Source organism: Montipora capricornis, chromosome 11 (genome assembly GCF_036669925.1).
Source record: "Montipora capricornis isolate CH-2021 chromosome 11, ASM3666992v2, whole genome shotgun sequence".
NCBI lineage: Eukaryota > Metazoa > Cnidaria > Anthozoa > Scleractinia > Acroporidae > Montipora > Montipora capricornis.
Window position 1 is genome coordinate 25,513,967 of NC_090893.1, and position 27,500 is coordinate 25,541,466.

General features: G+C 39.3%; 1 protein-coding gene across 1 annotated transcript in view; it reads left to right on the forward strand.

Annotated features, from left to right (window-relative positions):
* The window catches only part of LOC138023888 (cell adhesion molecule DSCAML1-like), a 115,654-nt gene that overhangs the window by 24,426 nt on the left and 63,728 nt on the right, over nucleotides 1–27,500 (forward strand). The gene's annotated exons all lie outside the window — the stretch shown is intronic.

A 27,500-nucleotide genomic window follows, 5' to 3' on the forward strand; every position in this document is an offset into this window, starting at 1 on the left:
TCGAGGGCCATGGGTCGCGAGCCGCTGGGCCTTCGGGCCCCCGGGCCGCTGGGCTGTGGCGGGCCGTGAGCTGCGGGCTGGGGGCCTGCTTTTACCAAAACCCTTTTTTGGGGACCAAAGGATCAAGGGTTTTAGAGAAAAAGGTGAATGAAACATTGGTAGGGAGTCTGGGTTGCTTAGTGGTTATCTGTCGGGCCTCCCACTACTGCGAGCCGGGGTTCAATTCTGGCCTCGGCCAACATGTGGGCTGAGTTTCAGTTGATCTCAACCTGACTTGAGGGTTTTTCTCCGGGTACTCCGGTTTTCCTCTCTCATCAAAATCGACTCACAGCTAATTAACATCTAGCTGTGGTGCTGTGCTCCAACATCAACATGGACTGTATAGCGGCAGCCAGAGGCGCCTTTGTATGCTTTCAGCCCGATGTCGTGAGCCACGCCCTTTGCAATTCAGTCCTCGACTGCAAGTAAGGGTGATTAGCATTAGCAATATATTTAACTGTGTTCAGGCACCTTAAGTCAGTACTGAAATACAAGATAATCAATATTGTTAGTGTATTTTTCATTTCTTATTTTCCCATCTCCATAATGCAATACGTCTTGTGGGGTTCTTTACATAAAAACAATACAAGTTATTTACTGTTGGGCCTGTATCATGCTTCAGTGAATTGGATATCCATTGTTTAACTCCCCCCCCCCCCCCCCCCCCCCCCAAAAAAGAACTGTATTATGGGATTTTTGAAAAAAGCAAATTTCATAGATTGTATTCAATGTTGGAGATAACTTGTCATCTTTGGTATTGTATTAATTAAAATTCACTTCTAATTCCAAACTACACAGCAGCAGCAAAATGAACACTATTTAGTTTTGCTGATCCATTTGTTTTACTTGCAGTTGGTCCTATGGCGTGGTCCTGTGGGAAATCGCAACTCTTGGTCAGTGATAAGAATTATTTATACAATTTTAATTAATATATTTTTACCATACTTTTAGTCGTTTGCTGATAATGAGACTCGAATGCAAGAACATGTGTTTTGTGAAACTACAGTTATTCAAAAGTGTGTGTATCATCTCTTCGATATTACGATAACCTGGCCCTGGCCTGGCCCGGATAACTTTATCCAATAGATAAGCCTCCATCTTTTTTTTTTTATAAAATATACTCCACATTGCACAATTAAACGTTGGCCACTTGACTGGCTGACTGACTTGCCAATGACCCACTTAGCATCTGACCTGTTGAACGAACGAGCAAACAAAGGAACGATTTTCTTATTTATTTTTTTGCACTTTAAAAGCCCATTACATAAATTGTTAGTGACAGAGTGGCTGAAACAGTATGCTTATTAAATTGAAGCAACAATTAGACTATTGCACAAGACCGTGTTATTAAAGCTTGTCTCAGTGCTGTTTTTAGCTTTATATATAAATTTAAATTGGTTGCCTTACTTTGACAGAGTAGGTACAGGCTTTTGCTAACAGGTGATCTTTAATATATGAATACAAACCATGATTACGTTTATTTTGGAGACTAGACGTTGGGTTGTGAGTCATAAACTTTACACACAACCCGCGAAAAGTTCCCATTTCTTCGTTTCCCCGCCGTTTACTATACTATGTCATATCTTGATTCAGGTAAAGGAATGTGTTAAATTAGAGTACTTTTGTTCTAACTTAGATGGCCATATAGGATATCACATCACATATCAAGTCTTATTCGAGCCACTTACGGAAACTAGAAATGAACCGATGATCAGTAATAGTAGTACAACTGAGTGGAGTACAATTAAGGGAGTAATCGTGCAAATGATTTCAAAATTGGCCGAACGCGCAGTGCGAGGCCGATATAATTTAGGAAGTAATTGTGGAAATGGTTTCAAAATCAGCCGAACTCACAGCACGAGGCTGATTAGAAATTACGCGTAATAGGTGCGATTAGTTTTAAAAGCTGCTACTGTCCTGGTATGCGAAAGTTCAGTTTGGTTTTCAGTCCTTGGCTTTAAATCGTTGCATCCTTAAGCTCCCTATTCACGAAGTTAGGGAGAATGACCAAGAAAGATGAACTGGCGTTTCTAGTGCGTCTTGAAAGAAAAGGTGCATTTTCTGTTCACCGCTTGCTAGTTGGCACTTGTCTGTATAACAAATTGAAATGAAAGTCTATGAGTTTTGTACTCTTGGTTCTCCGCCTTGCGAAACAATAGGCAGAGGTCCAATTTATATTATCACTATTGTCAGGCTACAGTCCATGAACCCGAGTCACCTCTCTTGGCTAGTGTCCAGTGTTTAAATTTTTCTCAGATTCTCTGTAAACAAGTGTACTTACTTAACTGGTATTTTTTCTTTATAGTTCAAGAAAGCAGGCTTGAATTTTAGTACGTTTTCGGCTATGTAAAGTTCCTTCTAGGAAAAAAAAACCGGTTTTTACTGATGATGCTGCCGATCCATCCATCTAGGCCCGGAATTTTGTTTAAGTCTTGCACTAATTCGAGTGCTGAGGACAGGGATTTTACTAAAGCAATTAAAATCAATGTAGCATCATCCGTAAACTGGGTTATATTTACTTCGTGATTATCTGCGTAGACACTTCTTATGGTTGCGTTGTTTCCAGTTGCTTTGGCCATTACATGTACCTCCACGTAAAGGATAAAAGAGATGCGTTGACAGAAAACAGCCCTTTCTTACACCTCAAACATTGAATGAAAAAGCCTGCACAGGCAGACTGACAGATGGATGGACTCATGCACTGACTGGTTCGATGAGTAAATGAACTAAGAAGAGTGAAACGTCTAGCCAACTGACTGTTTGTCCAACTGTCTATCTGGCTGACCTACCGACCCACTCTGACTGACTAAATGAATGCGTTATCAAAGGAGCTGGCTGGTTAACTACAACTGTAACCGACTTGATGAGTTACTCAAGGGCTAACTGGCTGACCGGCTAACATTGACTAACAGGCTGACTGACTGACTGAATGACTGAGTAAACAAATGAGGGAATGAACCAAATCTGGCCATCCAACTAGTAAAGCAACTATCCAAAGGACTGAGCGGTTGACACAAAGACTGAGTGGTTAACCAATAGATTAACTGAATAACTGACTGACAGGCTGAATGAGCAAGGAAAGAAATGAAGGCAGTTAGTGTGATGAATGAGCAGACTCACAGAAATAAGATCACGCAAACGAACGGGGAAACATACTCAGGTTTTTCTTGTGTGTGTTTTGTTTTGTTTTGTTTTGTTTTGTTTGGGAGAGGGGATGGGGTGAGGAGAGGTTAAACGTCTGTAAGATAGTCCAACGCCAAGGTTTATACGTGACCAATCCGCCACTTTTTCCTCAGTTCATGATAAAAATAGGTTGAACGATCTCCATTTTCCCAAGTTTGTGTGTACTTGTTTATTGTGAGGTTCAAATGTTTATGAAATCAGGGTTTTCTTTAGTAAAACACCTCGCTTTCTTTAAATGGTTTATGGTGTGCCTCATTTACAGGGGGCTCACCTTACGCTCTGAAGAAACACAAAGAGGTCTTGGAGAGCTTGAAGAGTGGTTACAGACTGGAAAAACCTGACATCTGCACAGACCGTGTGTAAGTTCTCCCTAAGTAACTATAGACAGGAAACATCATATGAAACCATTTTAAGAAAGGTGTTGGTACATACGATCGAAAGAGGAATGTTTTGAATTTCATAGAGTGAGTGAGTTGTTTGATCCTTTTTCATGCCTCTTTGCATCCGTCTTCCTGAAACACAAAATGCTTGATGATAACTACTAGGCTAACTACCAGGTAACACAGTTGAAATTTGTTGCGACTTCATTAGAATGTGAGTTTGAAAGAAAGACCTCCTGTCGTATCTGGTCTCGCAGAACTTAAGGATGTACAAAGCCACTGGCTTTGCCTTAGTTTCCATTTCCTCCGACTCACACTTCCTGAAACGACACAAGAATTGACCGGAGCTACAGTTACATGGATTTCAGAAACCGCCTTTAGGTATTTTACTAGTTTACCTACATTGTAGAAATGCTGCCGAGGGGAAGGGAGATAGTCAAGTAGGCTTGCAGTAATTTAACGACGGTTCGCTGGCGAAGCTACGATAACGTTTATCACGGATAAAAAAAGCAAAAATGAACTACAAGACTGAAAAACAGAGTAGTTTTACAGGTTAATTTACCTCGAATTGGGAAAGTAGCTGCAAGCTTCTGTTGTAATTATAATCTTCTGTGTAACGAGCAATTTACTCACATTTATTAGGAACAAAGACTCTGGGACGTGCATCTCAAAGTCCCAGTTTCACCCATTCGGCATTGCGCCCGTTTGTTATTGTTTTCAAATGACGAAATGATTCCTCATTGGCTCTTTGCTTATCGCCGGTTTCCTCTGTTTCTTGTCGATTCGAAGCGCGCCAATTTAAGATTGTCTTTTTCACTTTCTTTGGCTAATAACTTGTATTGAAAAGTTTACCGCATCCGTGGTTCATGGACAGCTTTCTACAAGACGCCGCAAACACACCTGTAAATTTTTACGGGTCAGCACTGGACTCTAACGAAGAGGACAACGAGTAAGAAGGATTAGACGTAACTACAGAGGTGAGACATTTCAAATGGAAATTTGCACGCGGCCGCGGTACTGAATTTATATTTCGTTACAACACCTGAATTGTTTCTTTCTTTTTCAGGGAATAGAAAATGAAAGACTTAACTGTATTTGTTCAGGGCAATGTGCACGGAAGAGAGGAAGAGGAGAGTGTCCGTGCAAAGCAGCCGACCTCAGTTGTGCCGACGCTTGTAAATAATTGTGTCAAGTCCAAGTGCAAAAATCAGGTATGATAACACCGTATGATACAGAAGCTTACAAATGAATGTTCTATCACAATAATTTAACCATTCTTCTAGCGTTTATTTATATATTTTTTCGTCTACGGATTTGGTATCAACAGTAGCAGTCACACAAAGAAGCCAGAAAGAAACCAGGAAAATATATAAATTCCTGATGGTGCCGAGCGATTCTATTCACGATTTGACCCCGGGGTATGGACGAGTAGGTTCTTACTGGTCGGATTTTTGTCGGAACCGTTTGAAAAAACCTTTCCTACCCCTTCACTTTTTGTCGGTGCCTTTGAAAAAGATTCCTACCAGTCGAATTCTGATTGACCTCATCCATAGGGGGGTGGGGGTGTCAACATCCATCGGTATTGCTGATGCTCAAATATGTAATGCTGGCATCTAGCCGTAAATCTCAAGCTTGTATAGGTTATCTTTATTCGAAAATTATCTTTATTTTGTAAAGTTTCTTGCTAGGAATTCATTCAATCCCCGGATAACCCTACAAAGAATGACTTGCTGTTAAATCATTGAGTATGGGCAGGGGTAGTTTGGACTTCGCTAAAAAGCTAGTTGCAGACAACCTACCCGAAGAGCCTGCACCTCCAAAATACCTACCTGTACCATGGTGCCAGTGTCAGGTTTGTGTGCCAATGGAAACAGAGGAAGAAAATGTCTGTTGCAAGAAACGGCAGTGCATCACTTCTTATTGAACATTTCATAACATTTGCTTGGACAGAGACATTCTTGAAGTGTGCATGAAGGCACGGTGTGATATCAGAGCTGATGAATTCCATTTTTCCATGGAAAGCTTACGCAAAGCAGCCTATCGTCAGTTCTCTCTCTGGAAATATAGGAAATTGGGTATAAGGAACAAGACGAGCCCTACGTGCTTGTGCAGTAAGGATGATTCGACAAGCATTCCCTTCTCCTTGTGGGAGATACATGGGGTTTCGAAATAATTGACATGTGAACATCTGTCACTCATGCTTAGTGCATATTATAAGCCTGATCAGAAACACATATTCCCTCCCATGCCCATTTTTACCTTGGCCTGGATCATGTTATTGGGTTGTCTGGCCAATCACTACTGATAGTCACAAGCAGAAAATGAACTTTATCAAGACGTATTTATTCTGTTGCCTGCTATTTCTATACATTTAAAGAAACCAACTTATTAACTGCATATAACAAGTACTGAATTTACATAAAACTTTGTTGAAAAATGATGTAATTCAAAACTATTGCTTGCTTTTCTTTGTCATTATTATAAATTTATCTTTATCATTATTTATAAATTCATTCCATCAGCTTGCTGTAGATGTCTGTTATGAAAAGTGGGACTATTTCCCTGCTGATGCATCTACTAGGACGTAACATAGATATGAAACATTGTTTTGTTCAAACCTTTCCATGTAACAGGGAAAGCCCTTAGTCCATTTGTACTTCAGTCTGTAAATGTTAATAAATACATGGACATTTTAGAAACAGCTTCTGATGCAGAAACATGTAGCATGCTGTTCCAATGCTCATTTTAGCTTCTTTTCAAAACAAAAAGGTCCTTTCATCAACTCTTCAGTTGGCGGGGGCTCCTTCATGCCAATAGTGTGGGCAATTTGCTTTGGGTAAGATTCATTCATTCTATCAGAAGGCAATGTGAAACTTCCCTCATACATGGAGCGCCTACGCAGCATTTTTGCTACAGGTAAGGGGAAGTAACTGAAAGATTTTTCTTCTTTCACAATTTCGGCATGAAAATTTTGAAACCTTTTTGACTATTTTCTATGGCCTTGTTCTTTTCGCGCTTTAGTAAGTTTTGATTTTCTTGACAAGTGCATGTTGTGGTTGATTGCAGCCAGCGTTACTCTCATGATGAAGTAAGGATACCTAGTGGTAGGTGATCAGATACTACACAGTTATTACTTGCAACACACAAAGTAAATAAATAAATTGGTTTCACTGGATCCTGTAGTGGTTCTAAATTGAGTGTTGTAAAACCAAAACCAAACGCATTACTAAACAATTACCAGTAGACCTCTCAGCCATTCAAGTGAAACCAGAACAGAAGCAACTGCCCGATTACTATCAACACTCAATTGACTTCCTTCGATGACTGAAGTAAACAACTCCAATAATCTAAAAGCAATTGCTCCAGCAAAATAATCAGCTTCTTTTCCACAATTTCATTTTTAGACAGGCTCAAGGCTGTTAATGGTTACAGTGTAATCATGATTACAACTGCAGACCACACTACACTAAATTATGATGAATATAAAGTCTATAGAGCCTGCAAAAGACAGAGACACCAAGGCTTTTTCAACATTTTGCACTGTAATGTATAAATCACATTTGAAAAATAAAAAAAGGGCTGCTAGGACAACTATAACAGGACAATAACGAAAAAAAAAAATTCAACACTTTTTATGATCTGAGATCGAGGGGCAGGTGTGATAAGACTCATTTCCACAAGTTGTGTATACATGATAACCAAGATCGTACGAAGTCGTAGTAGTAGTAGTAGCTTTAGTAGTAGCTTTATTTGATTTACCACGAAATACAAATAACGATAAAACAAACCGGTTACACAAAAGCAAATGAAAGTGGCGAGGAAGCCCAAAAAGAAACCATGAGGCTTATAGACATTGGGCTCCCTCAGAGTAAAAATAAAGTTAACATTAACGGTAAGGCCCGGATCGAAAGTAAAATACAATGAAGGTGACTATAAATTAACTAATTACATAGACTGAGTTGACAGAATATAAAGTACGATACAAGTAACAACAAGAATGAAAATAGGTCCTTGGAAACTGACAGAAAATTTACGAAAGTTTGTTCTACAAGAAGGAAGGTGAAAATCGTTCGCATGTCTAGTGGCATAGCTATGGACTTGTCTGTTTAAAGAAAAATAATTGTTGAACTTTGAAGGCAAAAGAGAATGGTTAAGAGCAAACATAAGTTTACCCAATTCTAGCTGTCTAATATCGGAAAGTTTTAGTAGTTCTAATTCTTTGAAAATAGGGTCTGAATGAGAATCGAAAGTTGATTTAGAAATAATTCTGATAACTCGTTTTTGCAAAGAGACAAGACGGCGAAGATTGGTTTTGTACGTAGATCCCCAGACAATAATACAATAATGAAGATAAGGATAAACTAAACAATAATAAAGAGTTTTTAGACAGGGTTTAGGTAGAAAAAAATCTTGCTCTATTAATGACACCTATTGATTTCGAGATTTTACGAGCTACTTGAGAAATGTGCGGTTTCCAAGACAGATGTTCATCAAGGACTACACCGAGGAAGACCGTTTCCTTAACCTGTTCGATTCTCTGGTCATTTATGCATATTTGCATTGGAAAATAATACCTTTTCTGTCTAGGCTTAAATAACATAAAGTTTGTCTTCTTCAGGTTTAAGGAGAGTTTGTTTGCCTTAAACCAAGTGGGTAATTTATTAAGTTCGGAATTGAGTGATGCTGCCAGGTATACAGGATCTTTATGGGACATAAATAAATTAGTATCATCAGCGAATAAAATCAGCTCGACGAGCGTCGATACGTTATTTAAATCATTAATATAGAGCAAGAAAAACAAGGGGCCTAAAATGGATCCCTGGGGGACACCACAGCAGATAGTTTGAGGAGAGGAACATTGACCGTTAAATTGAACGAATTGCAACCTGTTGGAGAGGTAGCTTCTAACCCAGTCCAGAGCCACGTCACGTATACGATAGTGTTCGAGTTTGTCAAGCAGAATATTATGATCGACGGTATCAAAGGCCTTAGAAAGATCAAGGAAAACGCCAACGGCATGTTCATTGCGATCAAGAGCAAGAGAGATTTTTTCATGTAGGTCAATCAATGCTAACGAAGTTGAATGATTTTTCCTGAAGCCAAATTGATTATCACATAGAATTTCTAGTTTACTTAAATAATTATAAAGACGGTTATAAACAACCTTTTCAAGAAACTTAGAAAAGCTAGGGCGAATCGAGATCGCACAAAATAAGCGATCTTCCCTGCTCTCTTGGCTGCTTCCATCTTTGCACGTTGACTTTCTCTTTTCTCAAGGGTAGCTGGAGATAGGTCTTCTTTCACAAATATATTGTCGGGTTTAATTCTTCGGGCACATTTCAGGATCGTTTCCCTCTCTTTCCAGTCACGAAGGCGACAAACAATGGCTCGAGGACGATTTGCAGAATTCTGGGCCGAAGCTGGCCTACGAGAACTTTTACCCACGCGATGCGCTCTCTCAATGTCAGGAGCACTGGCGAGATTCAATTCGTCTTTCAAAACTTGCTTTACTTTAGCTTCAGTTTCTTCCCATGTTCCTTTATCCTCTTCGGGAATGCCATCCACTCTGACATTATTTCGCCTACTCTGATTTTCTAAATACTCCATTTGTTCTTCTTGATGGTCTAAGTCGTCTTGAATTTCTTCAATGGCGGAGTCCAGTTCTTGTAATTTAAGTAATGATGGTTTCAAGTCATCAATATCCTTTTGCGAAAACTCAAGGCTGTTTTTAAGATCACCCGTTTCCTTTTCCGAACTAGCAATTCTTGCTTTTAACTCGGCTACTGAATGAGTTAAAGAGTCGAGGCGAGTGTTCACGTTAGTTACGATCGAGTCAAAGAAGCTCTTGAACATTCTTTCCTGCATCTGTAACATCTCGCGAAGCATTGCCAGTGTTACAAACTCTCCTTGAACATTTACTTCAGCCGCCAAAGAACTAACTGAGGCTTTCGAATGACGTGTATCGGGCATATTTTGGACTAAAATTTTCGGTGATTTCGATCTTGGCCGGAGCAATCAAATCCTGCGTCCGCACACTACGCATGCACGTGACGTCGAAGGTACCGGTAACTCATCCCCACCGGGAGAAGGGTCTCTGTCAGCTCTAAAGCAAAATGTGAACACAAATTCCCATAAGTTACCACTTCATTAGGAGCAATATAAGCTTAGCTTCGATTGCCCAAAAACGAGAACGCTTACTTTTATACGCGGTCGAAATCGAAAGCTTACGTAAAGCAAGCTCACCTTCGATGTAGAAGATACTCTGCAAATTCGCTATCCGTAAACTTCCCCAGACTGACTTTCCTCTCTTTCCAAAGATTATACACGGATTGGCGAAGACGAATATACTGAGCAGAACCCGGTAAACGGGGCCTTCCAACACGCGTAGTTCTCTTCTTATCCTCTTCAGTCACACCACAGCTACATGCTCACACAAAATGATCGAGCTGAACGCCTTATTAAAATCTTTATCCGAAATATAGATGAAAAGCAAGAATATAATAACAAAGAATTCCTATTTACATTAATTGCAGAAACTGAAATAAAAAAATAACTACGGATTGAAATGGATTTCGAAGTGATTCACTCAGGCGCGCAATGCATTAAGGGTGATACTGGGCCATTAATTCCTCAATTCACGCGTAACCACAATTCCTTGCGACCCTGACCTTTCCGCGACCACAATTCCTCCCGTTTCGAAGAAAAAATTTGTTCTTCTCCCGATTAGAGAGCTGCCTCGTTCGTTCGCTTCGGGTTCACTCACTGCGGAAGCAATTAGAGTTGAAACAATGTAACATATCCTGTTCAGTAAGCTACACATGAATTAAAGGGAAACAGTGTTAATAGGTTATGTGAAGATCATCGATTTTCCTGCATAAAAGAAAACTCCTTTATTTGTTCATCTTTAAGGTACACCTTGATGACAGATTGTTGGAACCAGGACCCAGATGAACGCCCAAGCTTTGAGCGGCTGTATAAGAGACTTGACGATATGTTGGAGGAGCAAGCGGAGTACTTTAGCTGGGACAATCACGACGAATCGAAATATTATTATAGCACACAGGCGTCAAAGACAGCAGAAGGTGATGAAATTGACAACCTTGAAGTTGCAAACCTGCCGGATGTGTCCAAGGTAAGTTTTTTAGAACAAACTTCTTGCAGTTGTAGACTTGTGCTTGGCCTTGCATGACAACTGAATTTGTGTATTGAAGTTACCTTCAATCTTATGCTATAATACCTTTCATCTTAGCAGGGGTCAAATGCAGCAGAAGCCGATGAAGCAGTCATAATCCAAGTTGAAAAACCAGAGAATGTGTCCAAGGCAAGTCTTATCATATGAGCTTCAAGCTGCACAGCAATGGATTTGTTCATTAAAATCACTTATGAAATTCATTAAACTTATGCAATCATACTTTGATCTCATTGTTGGTAGGGGCAAGAAACAGAAGTTTAGGAACAGGAAAATCATCAGGCTGTAAGCACACAGAATGTGTCGAAGACGAGTCTGCAAGCTGAATGATTTACAGTTGTCAGCAAATGCTTGCTGAGCATAGCTATGAATATTTTTAGTTAAAGTAACTTATCAGACTTCAGATTGCTGCTAAAGCTATTTATTTGTTTATTTGTTTGTTTATTTATTTATTTATTTATTTATTTATTTATTTATTTATTTATTATCAAGTGAGATATTACACTGTCTAAATACAACCAGCTACCAACCAAATAGCCAACTTTCAGGCACATGTTCTTACCGAGACCGACAGATTTTAACAATTTAAAGCTCAAAGATCTGCCTTGTCTTGATTTTGTTTGGCCATTAACAAGCAAGAAAAGAGAAGAATCTCGGACGACACCATTATCGTAACCTTAGGTGCACTCCCTTCGTCTCATGGTCCACTCTGCTCAAACAAACACAATGGTGTGCTTCTAGTCAGTGAAGGCAAGTTTACTTGCACTGTTCGCGAGAAGCAGGTCAAGCCAGAGGTTTTCATTGCTCTACTAGGAGGCATTTGTTGCATATGTTGGCTAAGTCATCCAATTGTTAAAACGTCAAAAAGCTGGAATAGGCTGCGACATACTAATCATCATCATTATTTATTTACTTATTTTAATAGTTTATTTCTTCGCATGTTTTGGCAATCCGTAACACCCAGCATTCTTCCATTGTTACGCCTGTAGAAGATGACTGAGTGCTTTTAATAGGCAATTTTCATGATAGCGTCATTTGACTACAACCACAAAGGTTTCCTTTTCAACTTAAAATAACGAGCAATTTTCTTGAAGCATATGTTGTCCACTGTTTTGCTAACTCGTTTTTTTTTAATTGCAACTGAACCTTTTCTTTTACAGTGCTTTTTTAAAATCTATATATCTTTCAACGCAACATTGCAAAATTTTGGTTGAAGAATTTCACGCCCTTCCCGATTTCCGAGTTCTGTTTTTTTTTTTGGAGGGGGAGGGGACTGGGCTGAGTGACTCATGCAAAGGAACTTAGCTTTCTACAAAGACCACACACCGGTTTGGCATATCGCCTTGAACTGACGCTTTTTTACTAGCAATTACTTTGTTAACATGTCTTACTCGCTTTAATGTGTTCTGGTCGATATCCCTTAGTAGACGTCACAATAGGCTTGATCCAGTCCCCTCATAGAACCACGGTTTTTGGAATCCGTCATAAATATCGGGCAAAAGCAATGCCCTTAAACACTCACTATCAATCGTGAATTTAACCAATTCAATGTTGCTTTAAAAATAAAGTACTGTAAACAGCCTCGTTTCCAGGACCTCTCCCTTGCCTTCTGCGCTCGTTCCCTTAGCTTCTTCCCGCCCCAGCCCCAAAACCAAGGAGAGGTCCTGGGGACGAGGTTGTACCCTACAATTAGGATTCAGTTGCACTGACCTTTGTCTAAGACAATGGAGACCCTGGGAACGAGGTTAGGCACGCAACACCATGTTACTCTGGAGGGGAGGGGGTTGGGCTGGTCTTTCATATACCGGATCCGAAATAATAAAGGTCCATTAAACAAAAGAACAACCTAATTAGCAAGGCCTAATCGGAATAACAATTTTTTTTTGTTCTCCGCCATTTTTAGTCCGGTATATGAAATCCTACCCATATTTTCTGTCGTGATCACAACTTTTAATATTCGGCTAAAAAGATAATTAGACTTCCTGCTTTTTATTAAACTTCTTGTTTAGCAGTTCTTCTCAATTATTGTTTTAAGAATTTTTTGTTGTTGAATGTGGTCGTTTAACGAAACGAGGGAAACTAGAAAAGAACTTATATCCAAGGGAGGGGGGGGGAGGGTTCTTGTTTAAGGAAACGAGCCAAACTAGAAAGGAACGTATATCCAAGGGAGGGGGGGGGGATCTTTTTTCAGGAAAGAAAGGAACTTATATCCAAGGTAGAGGGGGAGGATTCTCCGCATTGGTTCCACCTTTATTTCAAGGTATATAGAGTCCCGAGGAGGGGTTGTGAATTTTTTTTCTGACTCTTTTTTATGGGGATGATTACCGAATCGTTTTGTCGTTAAATTAACAACTTGTTACCATGGTGCCAAAACGTTGGTTACCAGGCAAAATTATAAACACTTTTTGATGATCTTTCCAATGGTACCATAATCAACCAAATCACCAGTGACCATTAATTCATACGATTTAATATATACTCAACAAAATCACTCCATCGCTTTGATTCCTTAGAAACTTCCGTATTGCACTCTTTAATACAACAGTTTTGAGAAAAGCGCCTAGTGGCTCCTGTGAGGTCAATCAGACGAAATTGTTGCATGGAGAAATATTCCATTGCATTCAAGCATCGACCGGGATAGCTCAGTGGTTAGAGCATCCCTCCCAATTCAACCTTAGCGGGTTTCGAATCCGAATCGATACTGTGTTTTTGGTTTTTTCTACGAGGAATTCTTTTTGTTTCGCAGTATAAGCAGTCTCTCTCTCTCTCTGTGCTCTGTGTACCAATACAGCAGTTTCAAGAAAAGTGCCTTGTAGGGATTGGTTCGCGGCATGCTAATCCATATTCAAAACCAATTTCAAATTTGTGACATTTTACACAGACCGTCACGATGGGAAGATGTGCTGCGGTGTTCAGATATGGCCAGAAATGCAAGTCAGTATAATTAGATGAAGGCGGATTTCACTAAGCGTCACGGAGTGTCCCTTTGCTATTTTTCCCCGACTTCAATTTCACTCGTGTCTCGGAATACAGGCACAACGTCACAAAGTGTCCCTCAAACGTGGCTCCTCAAGTGAGCATAAAAAGCTGCATTTACCTTTTTTGGGGGAGGGAGGATACCTTGTCTAAAATAGCCATGTCTAGAAAGACGAGTTTCCTCCGCCACAAGCTTCCACAAAGAGTTTCAACAGAATTTACATTTGCCTTCAATGTTGCGTTGGCTAGTGAGAAACTTTGAAAGATTTCATAGTCACTCTACTTATTAAAGCTAACGTGCCAAAAAGACATGCGCACCTGATTTAAACTTAAAACAGAATAGATCACCCCGGCCCACAATCGAGCGAAAATGAGACAAAGATGCAATATATAACTGGAAAATATATGTAGGAAATGTCACAACGGGTTGAGCGAAGCTCGCTTAAGGGGCCAATTACGAGGAACAAGCATTCCTGCCAATGTCCCTAGGAAAGTCTGAGACGCTCTGGCTGCATCCTAAATGGATGTCATGTCATCTGATTTGATCAGAGAGGCCGACAAAGTAAGATCGATTAGAGACGTAGGGCTTTGGTGCTATAACAGAATTCAGACCTCCTTCGCTCAACCCACAGTGTTTTGTTACTTTTTTATCTGCAAAGCTTGGAATTTCTCGAGCTTTCATCAATTTTCTTAGCTCATAATTGCCTGAGACATCACATCGCATTTCTTGTGCCGTGTGGTGAACTGCTTTTGAAGAAATCTTCGACCTTCAGATTTTTGTGACTCAAAGAGATCTGCTTTGGAACAATGCTTCGTAGTTTGTATGCAAGGAAATTGTTCGATATTCTTAGAATAAAACATCTTTACAGAGTAATTGCGGTATCCGATCACATTGTTAGGAAGTGGACTCCCATATAAAAAGGACGGGGGTGTTTGTCGGAAATCTTGAAAAGAACCCCTAAGATGTACCAAGATCCTGTCTTGTGGGCGTCCAAATTATGGGTTTCAATTAGACAAAATTAAAAATTAGTTAATTGTCAAATGTCTCCTGCCATACTTGTTCGGCTCCTTACCCTTAAAGGGACCGCTAAAGCTCCCGCTGTGGACCTTTTGAAGCTGAACACCCTAAGAGGAACCAGAAGCGCTTTTTTAACCCCTAAAAGGTACGACGAGCACTCCCGTCCTTTTTATATGGCAGTCCCCTCCCTCGGGATAAGTGGTGAAACAAACGTGGCCGACTTGCTGTAACATCTCGTAAAGGGTTTTGGTGTTTGAGCCCACAGAAGAGAAAACAGTCAAAGTAAAGGGACGTTTGGAGATTGCTGGATGCACATATGTCAAAGGACTACATCAAAAATGACCTACGAAAAAGAGTGCCAGCTTTAGCTCTTCGCTATTTTCGGCCGGATATCTGGCCATTGATATTCTGCAACATCTGCTCTTTCACATGTTCATTCCCTGATAATCCACGTTCTCTCTTCATGATACTTTTTTTAAGGTAACCGGAAAGATCAGCCACTGGCCAAATCCTCTCAAAAGAGAGGAATGCGCCTGATAGCCAGTACTTCATTTTTCATTCATTTTAGTTGTTCCCTGGGTTTGGGAAAACGATAAGGGATTTGTTGCAAACAGTGCCATTTTCTGTCCGTGAGTGCTATTTTTTTGAGGGCCACATGTTAACCCTCAGTAAATAAGAAGTGTCTCGTTGCATTTCTGAGGAAGTTTTGTCCAAGATTGTTGATTCCAACTATTTTCAAACAGCCAAACATGGCGCAAAAAAAGGACATAGCATTTTTGTTTGTCATTTTGGGTGAATTCCTTTGTTAAGACAGTCTCATTGGGAAAATGAATTAGCCTTCTCCGCCATAAGCGTCTCCCAAAAGTTTGGCTGGATTTAGCATTTGCGTTTAACGTCGCGGTGATTGACGAGCGTGAACCTTGCCTGAAAGATCTCATAGCAACTCTCTACTTAAAACAATAGGTTGCCTAATGACCATGCGCACTTGATGGAAACTTAAAACGGACTAACTCGCACCTCACAATCGAGGGAAAATCGAACAAAGATGCAATATATAACTGGAAAGTGAATGTAGGAAATGTCACAACGGGTTGAGCGAAGCTCGCTTAAGGGGCCATATACGCGGAACAAGTATTCCTGCCAATGCCCCAAGGAAAGTCTGAGACGCTCTGGCTTCATCCTAAATGGATGTCCTCTGATGTAATCAGAGAGGCCGGCAAAGTAAGATCGATGAGCGAGGTAGCGCTTTGGTGCTATAACATAACTCAGACCTCCTTCGCTCAACCCACAGTGTTTTGTTACTTGTTTATCATCAAAGCTCGGAATTTCCCTATATTTGTCAATTTGCTAATCTTACATTTGTGACGGGGCTCACATCATATCTCATCAGCGTGGGGAATTATTTCTGAAGAAATCTTCGACCTTAAGTTATTTGTGACTCATATATCCTACTTTGGAGCAGTGCTTCTTACTTTGTATGCAAGGACATGTAATGTTAGATATTGACGTAAAGTCTGTCAAGAATTTGTCGTGTCCATAAACGAGAATGTTTAATAAATTTACCCACACTCAAATAAAAAGACAATACACATGCGTGCCCTGGGAAAAACGTCAGCTTACACAAAATTAATTGTACCACAATTGTCCGAAAGCCCAAATAAGGTGCTATATATAATAACTCAGCAAGGGTCGCCATGGATGGGGACGGGTTGAGCCAGGTTCCCTTGCGAGCCTTGGCCAAGTAAATTCAGGAAATGTCTGATCACCCAAAATAATTCCTGGATGAAATTTCGATCCTGTTTTACTTCATTTTCTGAGCTCTGAGGTGATACTGACAAGATGCATTTGCCATGATGACTGGTTCCCTCTTCGGATTTGACGACTTCAAACTGCATACTTGATTTCAGAGTGAGCTAAGTTGGATTTGCCTCCTCTATCCAAACACTCCTGTATTTGATAGCCTAAGTTGTTCCCAGTTCAATTTTCTGACTTACTGCTATTGACGCCTCTTACTAACTTAAATATGGTTGGACAGTCGCCCTTCTCTGCAAAATTTGCGTATCTGTTAAAAGCTTAAAAATTTGATGATTTGTTCAAGGGTTGCCAATAGCTTAATGGATTCACTTCAGCTTAGAGGCGAGAAGTCCGTGTTCAGGGTTGTACACTCCTTCAAGGCAATTTGTTTTTCTTAATCAAATACTTCTTATTTATTATTGGGCGCAAATTATATGGTAACTTACCTTAACTTCCACTGACATTTTACTGCCAGCAACACGGTAGCAGAGGATTTTTGTTTCAGTTTCCTTTTATTTGATACCGATCAAAGCTACGAGTTCCCGATAGCTCAATAGAGATGAACGTAAATTTGATGTAGCGAGAAGGTCGTCAAACCCAGTTCGAGATTTCATGGTTGCTCTTTTTATCTTTCTTTTCTTTTTTTAAACTTTTCAACCTTTTATTGTAAGCAAATTATCGTAAATATAATGAAAATATATTAAACACAGCATAAAAAGCTTGTTATTTGCCCGACTTTCTCACTGCAATAAAATTTGCGCAGTAAAATTTGCATGACAAAGCCTTTTGTTTCGATTCATGAAGAACTTGTCACTGATTGGTTCTCGATAATCTCATCCATATTCAATTCATATTTCCAAATTTACTCATTTTTCGCTAACCGTCATGGTGGCAAGATGTGCTGTGCCGTTTCTCTGTGATTTGAACGTCGAACGGAATTTTTTGGAACCAGTTAGGCCAGGAGGAAGGAAACAAATATTTTCTCCTTTTCATCCAAGACCGGTAAGTTGGAAGAGTCATGCGAAGTTTTGGTTTATATTTCGACGAAAGGTGCAGAAGGCAAATATACGTTTCTTTGCGAAGCATACACGTGTTTCTGATTAAATCGTTTAAGCTTTGAACTAAGCCGTTTTCATGTCAAAAATAAACTTCTTGAATAGTTTAACTATGCCTCACAGCATTTTACGTAAAGGGAAATTCCTGGTTGATAATTTTGCTGCTGTTTTAGAGGAGACATTATCCAAGTTTTCATGCAAGAAAATCCCCCCTGTGAGAATTTTAAATTCTTGTGCCCTTGAACGTTTGAAAAACTATTGTGGTGTTTTGTTTGTCTTTGTCTCCGCAGGAAACGATCTGTCTTAAATAATTGGAAGAACGAAGGAGAATTTTCTTCTCATGTCGCCGCTCACAGGTAAGCTTGAAATTGATCTACAGTCACTGCGGAACACGAGTTGAATCGAACGTATTTCTTTGATCTCTTCGACCTTGTGCATGTCGTCTCATCAGTTGTTCTTCTATATTATATTCCCAGTACACAAAAAAAGGAAAGGAAGCCAGAAAGAAGACATCAATTGAAGACCTAGATGGAAACTCGCCAAAGATAAGAACTGTAGACTAAAGATACTACTTATTTAGAAATGGTGGCAGGAAAAAATACTCAAATTTCCTTTAGAATCGATTTACAATAATTTCAGAAGTAAAATTGCTCAATAGGCCTTTTTCTGTAGTATAAGATTCTCTCGTCGGATTGCACACCTCGCCCTCAAGTACGCATACGATGTCAGGCAGCTCAGTGGAGAATGGACCGATAAGAAATTGACTCAAGAGAATGGTGGAGATTCGGTGGAAAAAAATCAGTGGACAATGGACATAAGAAAATTTGCTCATCAAGTTAAATACCGATTTAGAAATAACAGGGGACATTTAAATAAAGAAGGGGAACCTTTCTAGGCAGCCACCATTTCAACATTGAGCGATCATTGGATTGATCCTCGGGAATCGTTTTTGTTCAAAATGATTTAGACTTTCCTTTTTAATGTAATTTGAATGCCCATTTACTCTTCTCCTCCCCCATCAAAATATTAGACTGATTACACTGATCGCTCAGTGTCTGATTATCGACGCTATACACTTCTTTAAATGGTGTAGCAACATGATTAACAATTTCAAGGAGGTACTGGCTGATGAACCAGTTATTCGGCGATATAATGCAGCATTATGTGGCTAAATTTCTTTAAACTCGGTTCTGCAAAAATGTGTAGGCTGGCATTAACGATATAAATTATTCTTAAACACTGGACTTGCTAACCGAGTTCTTAAAATTGACAAGGAATAAATCTCGCATTCTTAAGTCATTGACATAGAACTATAAAAGCTGTTAATTTTTGCGACTCTCTTGATAAGTGGTTTGCTCTACTTGTAAAATGTTCTAAGATAGTTCATCATTTGTTTTGATGGTAAGGCATTAAGTATACCACAGAAAGTTGTCCAAGTTTAAGGCTATGAGGAGCTTTGTTTGAAATAATGCTTTTGGGTCTTTTGTGATCCAATTCGTTTGTGTCCAGGCAACAGAGGTCACTTTTCAACTTAAGCATTTAAACAGAATTTAAAAAAAAAGTGATATCATTTTCTGCAATCTAATCGAAATATTTTTACTATAAAAAGAGCTGCTTTAAGACTCAATTAAACAGAGGTACAACAAGTTTTTATGGAATATTCTACTGGAGTTTCGTGACACTTGTTACTTTGAAATATTGTACTCGTTTTTCGTAAGACCTCACACTTCGAAGCCCAAGTTGTAGTATAGAGTTTCCGACGCTACACACTGATTTTATGCTTCTACGCTGTTAGCAACTTCCATAAATTCTTAAAACTTGATTCCATTTGATAGCCCCTGAGTAGGCCTTTATAGATTATGCTAGCATAATTTTTGGCATAATTTCTGCCAAGTAGCAATGCTAACCTAATTCGCATATTTTGATAATTATCGGATCATTTTTGATGCTACAATTTGCTCATTGTTCATCTGTACTCCCAAGTGCCAAGCACTTGGTGACGTTATTCGATGCAAGCAAGTGGAATGCTGCAATATAACAATCGCAGATAAGCTACATGAGAGTATAATCTAGTACTAGTGTGCATGTTAACATGAACCACATGTTTATTTGAATTTCATTGTGGATTTGTTGCGCTTCTTTCTTGTAAACCAACGGCTTCGAATTAAAAAATGTATTTTTTGGACTTATTTGCATTTTTTTCAAAGAGCATAATTTTTAAAAAAGGGCTCATAATTTGGAAAAAAGAGCATAATTTTAGCATAATTTCGCCAAAAAAAAAAGCAATGCTAATAACATAATATGCTACTTGTACTAGCATAATCTATAAGGGCCTAGCCCGTGAGGCGAAGTAAACGGTTCAGCGTGTAAAATCGAGTTATTGTTGCACGCGGGAGGTTGCTAAGAACGAAACAAGCGTAAGGGCCGATTTACACCGTGCGATTTTTGTCGCATGCGACAAGATTACGACAGGTTTACAATTCTTTTACAATTGTCGTGTACGTCAGAAAAAAGTCTTAGCATTTTCAAAACAAGTCGTAAAACGCTGCGACAACCGTACGTCATGTCATAGGCCTGTCAAAAGCTTGTCGTATGCGCCAAATATCGTACCGTGTAAATTGGTCCTACCTTCTGCTTAGTAAACCTCCAGCGTGCAACTATAAATTGATGCTACAATTTGCATGAATCGTTTACTGTTTGTTAAAGACGAAAAAAAAAAAAAACATTTTGCTTTCCCATTAAAATGGGGCGCCCGTTTTCGGGGAGCTACAAGGATCGTTCGTGTCTTTAGACCAAAATTAATGACCAGGGAAACGTGCATTGATCGTACGCTTGTAAAACCATGTTTTATAACATAACCAAAACATCTCTGACTCTTTTGAATGCCTCTTTTTCACAAACTTGTCGAGCTGGCTTTCACTTAGGCTCGCAAATCGCTTTACCGGTGGTTTCAGCAAAATATCCGCTAACGTTTTAAGACATTACATTTCTAAGTATTTTTTCGTAAAGCTGCGAAGAAATTTAAGCTTTTTTTGTGGTAGACTGGTCTGTCATTATTTGTATTCTGAGGAAAAGGCATTTTTTTCCCCTGCGCACGCGTCAGTGTTTTCGTCATAACCATTCACCAATGGGAAAATAGTAAATGTGTAATTGACCAATCATATTTTGGCAATCGTCATATCATTTAAAAATAAAAAGTATAAGATAACTAAACTAATGTTAAAAACTTAAAAGCAATATATCTTACACTTTATACAAAAACAGGGTCTGAACATAATTAGATCTCCTATGGTTTTTATTCTTGAAAATAAGTTTAGCTCAAATAGACCGCAGTAGGTTAAAATTTAAGTCAAGGAAAGAAATTAGATTCGATTTTATTGTTTTCACAAATAAGACTGTTAACTACAACATGGGCTCGATTTTGGTGACAGTAGTAACAAACTACTTTAGAAAAAGAGTGACTATGTGGCAGTTCATCGACAGACTCGCGGCGATGACGTGAACGACGGCAACCGATCGAGAAACTACGGTAACTGATCAAACCTGGCGTAGATTATAGGGGTCTCTCAAACTCAGCAGATCGAGAATTGAACAGAGGACGAACAATTAAATAGACAGCGAATTCAACTGGGCCACCAACATCACCAAAATGCGTCACTTAGAGCGACAAAAGTACTTTGTATTTAAAAAACTCGGATTAACTCTGAAAAACCGACAGGGACAAAGACAAACTATGGACCAGGAGCACTTCGAAGGATGACATACTTCAGCTGCAAGACACCATAATTCAAATCGTGTTTATAATTGGCAGGAATTCGAACGAACGACACACTGCAAATTGAAAACAGTAAATTAATAATGTAAAATAATTTAAAATACTTTAATGGCAAGCCTACATTCGTGAAATTCGGTTGTGCTAGGTGACTCATCTCTTTTAGTGTTGCTACAGTTGCTTACTCACCCAACACCGCATGCGTGTTCTAAGTCTCCCGAGCAATCAAATTTTATTGGTGAATAAACGTAGGCTTTTAGATTTCCACTATCATTTGGAAGCAAGCCGGATCTTGAAACCGGTGCGATGTTAGACAGATTGGCCTCACCGAAAATTCCGTATCAGTTGAGTTATTTGACAGGGACGAGATATGGCTTACGCCCAGTCTAGCATGAAAATATGCATTGAGTAATTTTCACAAGTTAATAACAAATAAACACTAACCGTGTATTTGGACATAAACATTTAATTTAATTTTCTTTTATTTATCTGGGACTTTTCTTGCATTACGTCATGATAAGATATATAATTTTTAAATTTATAATTTGGCGCGTCTTGTCGATGATCATTTTACATTGTTGGTACCTCCTTGAAATGTCTGACTTGCTGGCTACACCGAGTACAATGTAGAAGTTTAGCTTATTACGAAACTCTAATGTCTGGTGAGCAGCAAAGCGCGCAATTTTTCCCATTTTAGTGCATTTTTTTGTTTCATTGCGGGCCTAGGTATTTAATGTTTTGTGAGGTTAGGTCGTTCCGGTTAGTGTTGAGAAAGACTGTTGTCGGTGACACAAGCGAAGTATCCACTATACATAGACGCATTAGGATGCAGGTCGCTTTTTTTTCCCAAGTGTGCGTGAAGAGAGTAGAAATGCCACTATTGACGGAACTGACAGGCACTCCACGGAATGTTACCTTTGCCAGTGACTTAATGCAAACTTCGAAAGACTGATCGACAGCACCAAAATAACCGACGAGCGAGAGACAAAATTGACAAATCTTACTAACAATAGACAACAAGAAAAACGGATCAAACGTGGTCACTATAATCAAAACAATCGACAAGATCACAACTTACCCTACAGACAAACAAAAAAAAAAACAGTTTTTACAGCAAAAGTTCGCGTGTGAACAAGATGCACTGATAATATTGGCCGACATGTCTGTGACCATGAAAACATCAATATCCTCAGATGTTCACGATAAGAATAATAGCTTTACTGTGCGCGAAGAAGAAATCTAATTTGAGGAACAAGAAATATCTCTGCATCTCATCTACATTTTTTGTAATAAATTGCGTTATTCCCTGGATAGTGATATATCCAGTGGACAGTGCTTATCAGTCTTTCGAAAAACGGGGATCACGGCAATAATCCGAGTACTTTTCTATCCACTGACATTACACAGTTCAGGTGACTTCGACGAAACCTTAGACAGGTACAGTCTCGATACAGAATTAACTATGAGAGGGTGATGTGAAGTGCTATTTTCTACTCATATAAACCAGGTGGGCGTTAGCCCTTCTAATTGAAATGGGCCTACTCGAGGACAGAGAAAAACTCTGACCAGGGTGGGAATTGAACTCACGACCTTGTAGGTCAGTCGGTAGAGCAGCGGTGATCTAACCCGAAGACCGTGGGCTCAATTCCCACCCTGGTCAGAGTTTTTCTCTGTTCTCTAGTGGGCCCATTTCCATTAGCAGGGCTAACGCTCACACGGTTTACATGGGTAGAAAATAGCATTTCACATCACCCTCTCATAGTTAAGTCTGTTGAAATATAAGCGCTACACAGCCAACGTTTGCATGAACGTAACCCCTTGTACAGTCTCGATGCAGTCAGACAAAACGTGGTTATTTGGACGACCAAAAGCTAATGGACAGCAAGGAATCTTTGAGTTGAGAACGAGTCAGGTTATGAATAGGAGTTTACCATTCTAAGCAGGTGCATAAGGTTCGAAGATTGAACTTTTTGTTTGTGCACATCATAGTCGACAACTCAGACCCTAACGAAGTCCAAACTAAGGGTCTTCATCGACGGATCAAAACGCACGAATCCTCGTTCAGCTTTTACAGTCAATACTGTCACGAATGCCTGACAGACGACTACTGATTCACTGACAATATTCGATCAAATTACTAAACGTTTGACACAGAGGACTTCTGCTGACGTTGTAGAAAGTAGGTGTCATCAACAACAGTTCGTCTTGAGACTACACTTATCCGGACGACCATAATTCAACTAGTTAAAAATGAGGTTATACAGACCACAAAAACAAACCAAATAATGCAAAATCTACAGATGCATGGATATTTGGCAACAAAAATCAGGATCCTGTAAAAAGATTAGCTTGTTTTCCGCTGCTAATTAGAACCTCCATCTCACTTCTTACTTAAACTACCAAACTAGAATGACGTCTGAAATAACTCAGTCTTAGTTGACACGATTTCCATTGTTTCATTTCCAAAAATGAAATAACTTTATTTCTTGAGCATTAAAAACAAAGAACAGGAAAGAGAGAGGAGTCAGTTTTTTTTCAAGTGCCTGAGATTTATCAAATTTGTAGTTAGTCACCGAAGAAAAGTTACAAGCTGACTTGCTGGTAAACTACTCCAATCTATTTTAGAAAAGAACAAATTTCGGTCTCCTTTGTATATTTTAAGAGCAAACAAATTACCGGCAAACGAAATAATCTTTTAGCTAACTAGCTCAAAACCTCGACTGAGGTTTTAAATATTGCACGTCAGCCCATATCGGCGGAACTTCGCCCGGTTTCGATCAAGTTCATATGTTATGCTATTAAGCAGATATTAGGGGTAAAGACGTAAACATAACCTGTTCACTTCGCATTGGTTTCTTTACCTCGATCTGTATAACTATCAGCCTGTTCAGTTTTGTTTTGTGGAAAAGGGAAACGTTTGACTTTGACATAAAGAAAATCGCGAAAGCGCAAGCAGTAGCGAGCAGAGTTTTAGAAGCTTTCAAAGACATTAGAATCGTGTAAGAAGCTCGAAGTAGTAGTTAATTTAGAGGAGGAGACCTTTTCTACTGGACAGCATAGGGCGCTTCGGCAACGCGTTTTGCAATACTTTCTACATGCCTTAGGTTATCGGCCAGTGTCATCTTGGCTAGTATGCAAACAGAAGTATAACTATAGTGGATAGATGTGATTATGACTGATTTTAAACCATGAAATTATTTTTGCTTTCAAACGCGAAACACGAGACGCTACAAAGGTTCTAAGACAATTAGTGCATTTTAGTATATACTAAAACAGTGGATACCGTTGAACGCGCGCGCTGATTGGCTACTCAAACTCCAGATATCCTTTGCTGTTCACCTCCTAGCAATTCGCGCGGAATTTGCGCCCGAAAATGTTGTTATTTTTGCAGGATTAAATGAGTTAAAATCTTCTTATAGTGCTCTTTTATCTCACTGTTTTAGTATACACTAAAACACCTATTCACCTCGGTGTCGGTGGCTAGCTAGTGGTGGATATTTACCTCGCCGCTTTGCGGCTGGCTAAAAATCCACCACTACTCACCTCCACTTCGGTGAATAGTTGTTAAATGTTTACTGTAGTTTTAACTGTGTTTGCATGCACCTGAATGGCTGACATTTAAATTGTCTTTCGTTTTTATCAATTAGCCCTTTTTGCTTTGTTCAATAAACAATATGTCTTTCAACTATGATTTGAGATAAAGAAGGAGGGAACCAAGCTTAATTGGAGCAAAAACAAAAACAGTAAAATGACAGCCATTTATAGAATAAGGTCTGCCTGCTACGACATTTTGGGGCAATATCCTCTTAACCTCGGCGCCGCATTTAGTAAGCTTCACCTATTTATGCGAAAAGAAAAACAGGGACGAGGGTAGTCAACACTCGAGCGTTTTTTCTGTAGTTTTTGCAGGGTGGAAAACATTTAAGGTAGCCTTTTAACCACTTTTCCTTGAAGATGTTGCCAGGAGAAACGCTATGCAATTTTAGCCAGACTTTCCCGCCAAAAAACTTAGAAAAGTACAGGCGCTTAAAGTACGCATGCGCCAACTTTTTTTTTTTTTCAAAAACCTTATAAATAATCACTGTATAATGAAACGCATAATAAAGAGACCATAAAACACACAAGTTTTTATCTATGTTTGTTTATTATTTCAATGGAAAATATTCTTATTTGTAAAGAAAATGGTTCTTTTTTTAAAAAATACGGCGCATGCGTATTGGGGACGCCGTATTTTTTCCTAAGTGTCATTTAAGCAAAAAGGTCAAAGTCCACTCTGGGGGAAAGAACCGCCGCGCTTTTTCTCTATTCTTCAAGGAAAATGGAAAACAACTTAACTTTACTTGCCTGGTACATTTTTGTAGTCAACACAAAATTCGTCTACAAAAACCTCCCCTAATTGTAGAACCATTACGGCAAACTCATTTTACCTTTTAATCCCTAACATTTCTCTTCTTATACGCCGTAGAAGTCACCAAAACTAACAGACATTTGTTGTACAACCAAACTAGTGAGAGAGGCTGTTCTAGTCCCTCAATGACATCACATACTGGCTAACGAAGAGTTTCCAAACGTCATTGCACAACGTTTTGTGATGACATAGAAGGAAAAGATCCATTCCTCTCGCTAGCATGGCTGTTCGATAAATGTCAGCTAGTTTTGATAGCCTAACGTGAAATTTCGTCGCATAAAAACGTAAATCTTTAGGATATACAGTAAAAGATGTTTCCCATCCGTAAAAAGAACCGAAGTTATACCTATTTTGCAAAAGGCACCTGTTGTCTTCCTGCCTTGGACTCCATCACCTCCCGCAAAGCGCATTAATGCATTTGTCTTAATGTCATGATTAAGTCACCAAAACAAGCACAGAATTGAGAATCGTATTAAAGCAAACATTTTGGTGTCTTAGTAACGAAACTGTACAGGAAAGTAGGGAAATAATCTGCGAGTGTAATACGCAACGCAATGCCCCTGAAGCAACACTAGTTCGAAGTAACGGTGGTCTGCAAATGTGATTATCCTAATAGAAGTCGGTCCATAAACAGACTGTTATGTTGTCAATGACTTGCCTCACTACACAATTGTCAATAGTCTTCATGGTGCGATGGTTTGGTTCGTGAAACCAAACTGCACAACCACACAAATTTTGTGGTTTAAAGTGCGATGGTTTAAGTCGTAGTGTATTCAGTGATTTGAATAGCAATCCTTTAAGGTCAAAGGAGTCTTAAAGAGACCAATGTAAGAACATGGTTTGACAGGACGATTGATAATCTGTTTTGTAACCGTCTAGTAAGTACTCTTACTCAAGTCAAGTTAATTATTTGCGTGGTTGTGTGGTTTAAAGTGGTCAATGATCAGACCGAGAGTAAAACCAATCCAGTTGTTAAGTGTTAATTGAGAAAGTAAGAATGCTAGGATGCTTGAACACTGATCCCTATATCCACTCTTTTGGTCCGTATTTGGAGAGCAGGAGTGATAGATCTAACGGGGAATATACGGCTAAACTCTTGCCCAAGTATGCTGCATTCGACTGCTACATATGGCATAACCTATTACACTCGCAGTTTTTCCCTTACTTCCCTTGACAATAGCATCATTATGGCACCGTAACATTGGCTGTTATCGTTAGCTTTTGCTTGTTTTTGTTTGACCAAACCATGTCCTATGCGGACAGGCCTTTTATTGACAGTACAGCCAACTGCGTGGCAGCACCGTTTCTTGCAACTTGTGCACTTAAAGATGTTATGCCCGAAGTAGAGGGGAGAGGGGCTGGGTGGTGTCAATGCCTGTCTGTCTGTAATTCAAACGTGAAAAACATTTTTTTTCTTACTATGTATGTATTGCAGACGGCGTTTAGACAAAATATCTTTATTGTTCTTTACGTTTGGAAGCTATTCCTTCTCGATGGCAACTCATCGCTTCCCTCAAATTTTTCCTTTCTCTTGAAAAGTGAAATGAGTATACGTTTGAGTGATTGTGATAAATTTAATCCGAGAACCCAGAGAAATAGACTTTTAAGAATCGTATTGTGAGGGTATGTCTGTTTTATGTGATTCACCTCTCTCTACATGTTCTGGATCCGTCCAGGTTTTTAAAA